Source organism: Eleutherodactylus coqui, chromosome 7 (assembly GCF_035609145.1).
Source record: "Eleutherodactylus coqui strain aEleCoq1 chromosome 7, aEleCoq1.hap1, whole genome shotgun sequence".
NCBI classification, from domain to species: Eukaryota; Metazoa; Chordata; class Amphibia; order Anura; family Eleutherodactylidae; genus Eleutherodactylus; species Eleutherodactylus coqui.
In genome coordinates, this window is record NC_089843.1 from 53,552,118 (window position 1) to 53,561,313 (window position 9,196).

The following is a 9,196-nucleotide window of genomic DNA, read 5'->3' on the forward strand; positions in this document are numbered from 1 at the left end:
CACTGTGTCATCATTTAATATTAAGCTGTTAATAGTTAAGCATTAACCTATTACATTATTAACATATTAACCTATTATCAGAGCCTAATAGGCTGCTGCCATGGACTTAGTAGAATGCACTACATAAGTGATCAAACAATCACATCTCCAAGTCACCTCGAGAGGCTAAAAAAAATGTCAAAGAAGTTCAATGAAGTTTAATTTAAAGATGAAATAAAATCAGTTAAAAAATATACATTGCCTCCCATCCCCCATCCCACCTCCCCCCACCCCAAAAAATGTAAGAAAAGTTATACTATACATTATATGTTCCCAAAGTGCTGCAATAAAAAAAATACAACTTGTCCTAAAAAAAAACAAGCCGTCAAACAGTTATGTCAGCGAGTTACGGCTCGCAATCTGACAATTAAAATCGCTTGTCTCTTAAGGCAAAAAAGGCTGGTCACCGAGGGGTTAGGAAAAGTCATTTTCTCAGTATAGACTGACATTAGATACTAGCAAATGAAAAAGCGCAGTTTCCCTTCTTACCAGCAGAGGTCAGCATTAGACTACAATTTGTAGAACGGTTCTGTTGTCTCACATTCTCCTGGGTCTTTTTTTACCCTCCTTGAACCTTCCTGCCATCTTAAGGCCACCTGCACATGACCGGGTCAGATTCCGCATTCGGGAACCTACAACAGAATCGGACCCTCTCCCCGTTTTTCGCAGTACGAGTTGGTTTCTCCGTGATACCCTTTAACGTTTATGGAACAAGACTTGAAAGCTAAAAAAAATTTAAGTGGGGAAAAATGTCAAAAAAATTCAATTGCTCAAATTTTTGGGTGTGTGGGGCCTTAATGACATTCGTGGCGCAGTAAAAATGGCATATTATCTTTGTTCTGTGGGTCTGCACTGTTACGGCAACACCCGAATTTGTATAGTTTTTCAATGTATAGTGAAACGACTGAAAAAAAAAATTTACAAAATAAAAATGTGCTTTCTGCCGCCATCTTTTGACCCCCATAATTTTTTATTTTCTGCGGATTGGATTTTTATAGTTTGTTTTTTTATATGGTGACCTATCGTTTAAACTTTTGTGTTTTTTTTAGTAACTTTTACTACCTTTTATTTTTTTTTCTCATAATTACTAAAACGTTTTTTTTGTAATTATTTTTACACTTTCGTTTAGTCCCTATAAGGAACTTTAACTTCCAATCGTTTGATCGCTCATGCAGTATAATGCAGTATCATGGTATTGCATTATACTGCTTCTGGCAGGCAGTCTATCTAGACATGCTATAACTGAATGGCACCCCCTGATCGCATTGCAGGTGGTTGCTCAGGTCCCCCGAATGCCAATCGGGGTATTTAACTGCCTCTGTCAGAATTGACAACGACACTTAAAAGGTTGACATCTGCCATCGGTGTGACTGCTGATAGTGGCTGTTGCTGGCAGGTGTCAGCTGTTAAAGATAGCTGACACCAGCCATGTATGTAGCGGGCTCATAACTAAAATACTTCCACCATGTGGTTGGATAAGCACATGACATGATAAGGCATTTATATATGTTGGCCAATAGAGGGAGACACCTAATTGTTTATACTGTAGAGGCCATTGTGGCCCTTCACCAGCCAGGGGGGTGGGAATTGAGGGAGAACGATGCCATGCCATCCCTTCACCAATGTAGCGGAGAACGGCTTCTACTACACTCATTCAGCGCCCACAGTGATGTGAGCGGTGATAGTGGGGGAAGGGAGGCACACAGCCATTCCATTAATTTTAATGACCGTGCCAGGGATTGCTGAGTGCCTTAAAATTGAAAAGAATGTACAGATTGTTGGTGCCCAAAGATGTGGTGCCAGTCTGAGTTGTTGCAGTTCCCATACCGCAGTTTTAAGAGTGTACAAGTCTGGTTGAGCCATGGCCAGACATCCAACAGAAGATCACACAGTGGCAGACCACATGTGGTTGACCCTTCAGGCAAGCATCAAGTGACACGTCTGATATCTCAGCAATGACCTGCCACAGTGAACCAACTGACCCAGCAGTACAATAGCGAGGAAGTTGGACATATTTCCACAATGATCATGTGGCGTACCTTGCGTCAACTGGGGTTCAACAGCTGAAGACCAACAAGAGTGCCCCCTGATGACCCCACGTAATTGTCAACAACGCGCTGAATGGGCCAGAAAAGATGTCAATGGCCCTTAGACACACGGCAGAAGGTCATCTGGACTGGAGTCCAGTTTCCTGCAGAACCATATGGATGGCCGGATCTGCATCTCGCGTAAACAGCATGAAGTAATACTTCAGAGATGTATCGTTGGGGTTCAACAGGCTGCTGGTGGCGGTGTCATGATCTGAGAAGTGTTTTTCTGGAATGGCTTAGGACTGTTGGTAATCATATCACAATCCTTGAATGATGAACGCTACAAGGACCTATTAGTTGGACATCTCCAACCATATATTCAAGATGTCTTTGACAACCACAGTGCCATCTTTCAATAGGACAACACTTTGTGTCATCGAGCTTGGAACATGGCAATTAATTCTCCACACTGCCTTGGCACCAATACTCACCGGACTGTCACCCCATTGAACATGTTTGGAATATGCTGGAAAGGTCTGTGAGATCTGCTCCCACTGTTCCACAAAATGTGCACTAGCTAATGGAGCTCCTACAGCGGACATGGGGCGAGTTGACTATGGAGGATGTTTGCCAACTTGTGGAATCTGTTCCCCCAACGTCTGAAAGCCGTGATCATCCAAAAAGGTGGACCAATCCATTATTGAGTAGCTGTTCCTGCTACAGTGATTGTTCAGTGTAAACGGTAAAGTTTTAAAGACTTTACAACTTTGCAAAGTGTTGGTAAAACATTTGTCACAGGAATAACCTTACCTCTGTACATCGGGGTGCACTGCTTCCTTTCCATCTTGCAGAATTTCACATGCAGAATTCTTGGTGACCCTATAGTGTTCTTCTTTAGAAGTCATCTACAACCTGAGGTTATCAAGCCTTTGCCAAACTAGATCTCCCAACATACCCACAACTGCTGGGAACCTGCGTTATACCAGCATTTCATCTGCTGAGTCCCCATGGTGGCAAAAAGTCCTCCCAGCTCTCCAGCTGCCCCCTGTGCTAGAATCACCCACCCGAGTACCCACCACCAATTTCAATAAAACACAAAACTTTCGAAGACTAAAAAGAACAGCACTTGTTGTATTCAGGGGAGAAACCATATTTGTCCCTGCTGTTATTAACATTAAGGCCTCCTGCACACTGGCGGGGTGGATTCCACATGCGGAATCCGGCCCTGGCAGCAGCGGCATCCGCACGTACCTGTCTTTTTTTCTTCATCTGTACTGCAGATGGCCTGCACCGCTCACCATCAGACATGTGCCTTAGGTTTTTGTTTTAATCTGCTTTCCCGCAGGTTCCAAGGCAAGTCCAGTGTCAGCTGTGGGTGTGCCTTGATCGGATGGCTTCCATTAACATCAATGGGACCCGCCCAAAAATGGAGCATGCTAGGATTTGTTTTCCCAGACCGAAAGGTCCACAAAACAAATCAGTATGCTTAATTTACAGACGCTCACGATTCTCTATGGGCAGCTTGATTTGCGAATCGCTTCCGCAAATCAAACACAACCATGAACATTGGGTCTAAAGAGGAAGGACCTATGTACCTTGCAACAAAAGTCTGATATGGGTGATGCAATAGCACCACCGTCTTGAGGTATAAAAAATTGCTGTCCCGCGAGGCTAAAACTCAGTGTAATTCTGGACTCCACTGTCCAGAATTACACTGATGTCGTTTGATTCGGCGCAAAAGCAAATATCTGAGACTTTTTGTGATGCGAGGTACAAAAAATGTCATTCTTTCACAAAATGTTGCCACATATGGCTTCTAAATTATCGAACACACATTCGCGAGGTCGGAGAGAACAAAGTCTAAAATCACTCATGCTGAGCATCAAAAGACTTATCAGGAGTATCATGATTTATGCTACCGGAGGCCCAGCCGAGAATATCTAATGCCCCAGTGCTGGGGCTGGAGTTGGACAATGATTTGGAACTGATGATGTGGCTACTAATCACCCCGGTGACTATGAAGAAGCTCCAAGGCAGTTATGAGCATGCAGGAGGAGCAGTGATTACAAACTTGTCTTGGGGGATGTGTATATTCATCCCAACATCTCCATCTCTGATTTGGATTTGCTGTTTGGGCGGATGAAGGCTTAGTCTGGGGCTCAGTGAAAACATGGGAGTCAACAAGTGTCCATCATAAAAATAAACAGCTTGTTATTGGTATAGCACAAACTTATTCCACAAGACACACACACTTTAACCTTCAAGTCTGCAGATGCCTTGTGGATTGTAAGCTCCCAGAGATGAATGGAGCCGCAGCCGCTGTAAGATGGGTCATGCTGCTCAAGTTCAAACACATCTGGATGTGTTAAATGAAGTGCGAATGTCCCATGCTGCACTATGGGCGGCTCGATTTGTGGATCTCACACATGGGGGCCATGTAGATTCCACAAAGCAAATCCATTTGTGGTTATTGGGCCTATTCTTTTGCACGAGTTGTGTCTGTGGGGTACAGTCTCTTTTTTCGACCTCCTCATAGTGGATCTTAGCGGGCTTTTCCACACAAAATACTAATAATGGCATATCCTCAGGATAAGTCATCAATAATTGATCAGCTAGGGTCTGCCGCTCTGCACCGCAGCCTATAAGCTGTAGGCACAGGGGGTCAGAGAGGAAGCAGGACCAACATGGATGTTGCAGATGCCTTTCCTTTCCAACAAGGCAGCTGACAGGACACCCTCTGCCCCCGCCTGTGTTATTCAATCTTGCCCGTGAACCTCTAGCTGCCACAACACGATAGCCACAGTATTAACACAACCCCTTTTTCCTCCCCACTTTAAGGCCGGCTGTCTACAGGCGTTGTGGAATATCGGTAGTGATATTCCACCGCCTGGGAGAGAATGGTCAGGCTCACCGCAGAGAAGCGCTGTGATTCTCCGCTCACGGACAGGGGGATGCGCTTTCCATAGCAAAACTATGGAAAGCGTTCACTGCTTTCCCCACGACTGGATTATCGCCACAGCGAATGCAGTGCACAGTCGCTCATGGGCTTAAAAAGTCACAACTCTTATCTATCATCCATCCATCCATCCATCCATCCATCCATCCATCCATCCATCCATCCAACTGTCTGAGAGCTTGTCTCTGCCCAGCAAGTTGTTTGTTGTCTGTGCAGACCTCTCCATTCCTGGGTTCGCTGTGCTGCACCTTGCTCTTATGGCTCACCATCAGACACGCACAGTGCTTTTTTTTTTAATCCCTTAACGACCAGCCCGTAGTGTTTTTATGTCCTCCCGAAGTGGGCTTTATTCTCTGAGGACATAAAAACATGTGTCCTGCTGAGAATAAAGCCCCTCGGGCTCTGGACGTGACAGCTCCATGCTGTCGGTGTCCGCAGGTCGCCGACAGCAGGGAGCTGTCATCCTGGGCTGCACAGACACCCCCCCCCCCCCCCCCCCCAGCATTGCGATTGGCGCTATCCATTGGACAGCGCCGATTGCAAAAAAAAAGTAAATAAAAGTGCAAAAAAAGTTGAAGATTCAGCTGCCCTGATGGATCGGATCCATCAGGGCAGCTGAAATTACTCACAGAGGTCCGCCACACTGCTCCCCGCTCTCCCGATGCTCCGGGCCACGTAGCCATCCTTCTGCGCATCTCCTGGTAGCCGGGAGGTAGTAGATGTCAGCGGGGACCGCGATGAGCAGTCCCCGGTGCCGCGATCGCCGTTATCCAATGGATAACGGCGATCGCGGAAAAGTAAAGAAAAGTGTAAAAAAAGAAAAGCTTCACCTCCCCTCATGGATCGGATCCATGAGGGAAGGTGAAAATACTCACCCCGCTTCCTCCATGTCCTCCGGCTGGTCTCCAGGCCCCCCCGCTGGCTTCTGCGAATGCGCCGATGTGGCGCGCATGCGCAGAAGGCCGGCGAGCCCGGCAAATTTAAAATCTTCCTGCATCCGGCTGTCACAGATAGCAGAGTGCAGGGAGATATGACTGGGGACCGCTGTATCTATCAGATAACGGTAATCATATAAAGTTAAAAAAAAAAAGGTTAAAAAGTTTAAGTTTCATCTCCCTTTACAGATCGCATCTGTAAGGGGGGATGAAATTATGTACCCAAGGTGCCCGAATTTGTTCCCTGATGGGATGTTCATCTGCGGACCTTACCCCAGCTTCGGCGCATGCGCCCGTCAGCATGATGGCGGACGCATGCGCAAAAGTGAAAGATTGCCCAAGAAATGTAAAATCTCCCTGCTGCTGGCTACCAAAGGTCGCCAAGAGCCTGGAGATGTCAGGGGGAGCCGCGGTATGCGGTTACTGGTCACGTGATCGCCGTTATCCAATGCATAATGGCGATCATGTAAAAGTTCTTTAAAAAGTGGAAGTTTCATCTCCCCTCACCGATGCGATCGGTTGGGGGAGATGAAACATCTTCTCGGAGGCTTCCGCATTTGAATCCAGATGCGATTATCCTCCATGGACCCTTCCGGCTGCTGCGCATGCGCCTGCCAGCAAAATGCCGGACAAATTCGCAGGAGGCGGGGAGCCCAGGAAATTGTAAATCTCCTTGCTCCCAACGACCAACGGTCGCTGAGTGCTTGGAGCAGTGACCGGCGGCCTCGCTGAGCGGTCCCCGGTCACGTGATAAAGTAGCGATCTAACATTAGGCCGGTCACACAAGACCGGAGAGGAATTATGGGTTCTGCATGCGCTTGATCAGCGGTAATCCACGGATCAACCGCATGCATTGGATTACACAATTGCCCCCAATTAGCGGGTCGGAATTACGTAATCCACTCGCAGAAACAGAACACGGCATGCTATATTTTACTGCGGATATCCGCGACCTAGAGCCCATTGTGCTCTATGACCTCGGATATACCCGCAGCCCATATGCAAACACATTGTGAACGGGCTGCGGGTACCCGGGTCATCTCTAAGCGATGGCGCGGGAAATCTAAACAAAAAACAGTGTACTGTGCATGACCGTCTGTGTGAGTAGGCAGTTAGGCGCAGTGCATTACGCGGTCGTACGAAGAGTCACAGCCGGGATCCCCTGCGGGCCTCCGCATGCGGATTCTGCGTACGGCCGTGTGTCGGGCGTTATTCAGACCGCTACCTGTAATATGTAATTTACAAGAAGCCCCGGGAACGCTCGCCTTCATGCAGTTCCAGGAGCAGCTTGTTGAGCGCCTTCTGTGTGAGACCGCCGCACCGCAGCAAGATTACAAAGCCTCACAGCGCCACTTTTTACACCCCATACCTGCCGCTGAGGTCACGAAATCCCCCCCAAAAAGCATGAGGAGGGGGGATACACGGTTTTCTTGCCCCATGTGCCCATCCCAACCAGCCTCCGTAATTACCCCTGTCTTCGGACATAAAACGCAGTTTATATTATTACCTTTATCTAATATTTAGGGAATGCCAAAAAATGATGGGGGGTGGGGGGGGGGGTGTTATTTTTAGGAAGTCAAATTTTTTTCTGTATAAGTGGGCAATGGGGCCTGGAATTTATTCAGTTCTGCCCTGAAATCCAGCGGGCATTCCCTCCATTATGGGCCTAGCCATGTGTCCTGTAAGTAGATTAGGGCCACAATGGGTATGTTTCTGAACAGGGGACAAACAGGGGGATCCATTTTGGGGGTAAACGTCTTCATTCCTATGTACACTGTACAAAAAAACCCTGTTTTTAAATTGACAATTGCCAAAAAAATGAAAATCGTAATTTTTTCCTTCTGCTTTGCTTAGATTCATTCAAATACTTTGGGGTCAAAATAAGCAGTACACCCCTAGATGAATTCGTTAAGGGGTCTAGTTTTCAAAATGGGGTCATTTGTGGGGGTTCTCTATCGTTTTGGCCGCTCAATGGCTCTACAAGTGGGCAATGGGGCCTGGAATTTATTCCGTTGTACCCTGAAATCCAACGGGTGCTCCTTCCATTATAGGCCTTGCCATGTGTCTTGTAAGTAGATTCGGGCCACAATGGGTATGTTTCTGAACACGGGACAAACGGGGGTATCCATTTTGGGGTGAACTTCTTCATTCCTATGTATACTGGACAAAAAAAAAAAATTTAAATTGCCAATTGCCAAAAAAATGAAAATCACAATTTTTTCCTTCTGCTTGGCTTAGATTCATTCAAAAACTGTGAAGTCAAAAAAGTCATCTTACCCCTAGATAAATTCGTTAAGGGGTCTACTTTTCAAAATGGGGTCACTTGTGGGGGTTCTCTATCGTTTTGGTCACTCAGCGGCTCTACAAGTGGGCAATAGGGACTAAATGTCCTTCAAGCAAAATTTCTGTTCCGAAAGCCACCGATTGCTCCTTTCATTTTGGGCCCCATGGTGCATACAGACGTAATACTAGGGCCACAGTGGGTATGTTTCTGAGCACGGGACAAACAGGGGTATCCATTCTGGGGTGCAAATCCTCATTTTCATGTGCACCATAGAAAAATTTCCTGTCTTTAAAATGACATTTGCAAAAATATGAAATTTTAGTTTTTCCTCTTCTAAATTGCATTGACTCATGAAAAAAAAAAACTAGGGTTAAAATACTCATGACACCCCTCAGTGAATACGTTAAGGGGTGTTGTTTTTAAAATGGTCATTTGTGGGGGTATCATTTTGACTCCTATGAGCCTTTCCAATCTTGGCTTGGTGCAGGAAAACAAAGTGTTCCTCAAAATGCTGAAAAGTAATGTTAAATTTGTACGTCTCCTAAATGGTTAAATGTGCGCCCAAAATAAAGTAAACGGGTGGAAATATAAATCTTAGCAAAAATTTCTATATTATGTTTGCACATATTTGAGATATTGCAGTTAGAGTGAAAAAATGACGATTTTTTTCAAAATTTTCCCAATATTGGCGCTTTTAATAAATAAACAAATTCTATCGGTCTATTTTTTCCGCCTAAATGAAGTACAACATGTGGCGAAAAAACAATGTCAGAATTGCTTGGATATGCAAAACCTTTCTGGTGTTTTTCCATGCTAAATTGACACTGGTCATTAAGGCGCAAACAGGCTTGGTCACTAAGGGGTTTAAGTCACCTGCTTTCCTGCAGAATCTGCAGCACATCCGCAGTGTCAGCTGTGGTCGGGCCACGGATCAAACAGCTTCCATTGATTT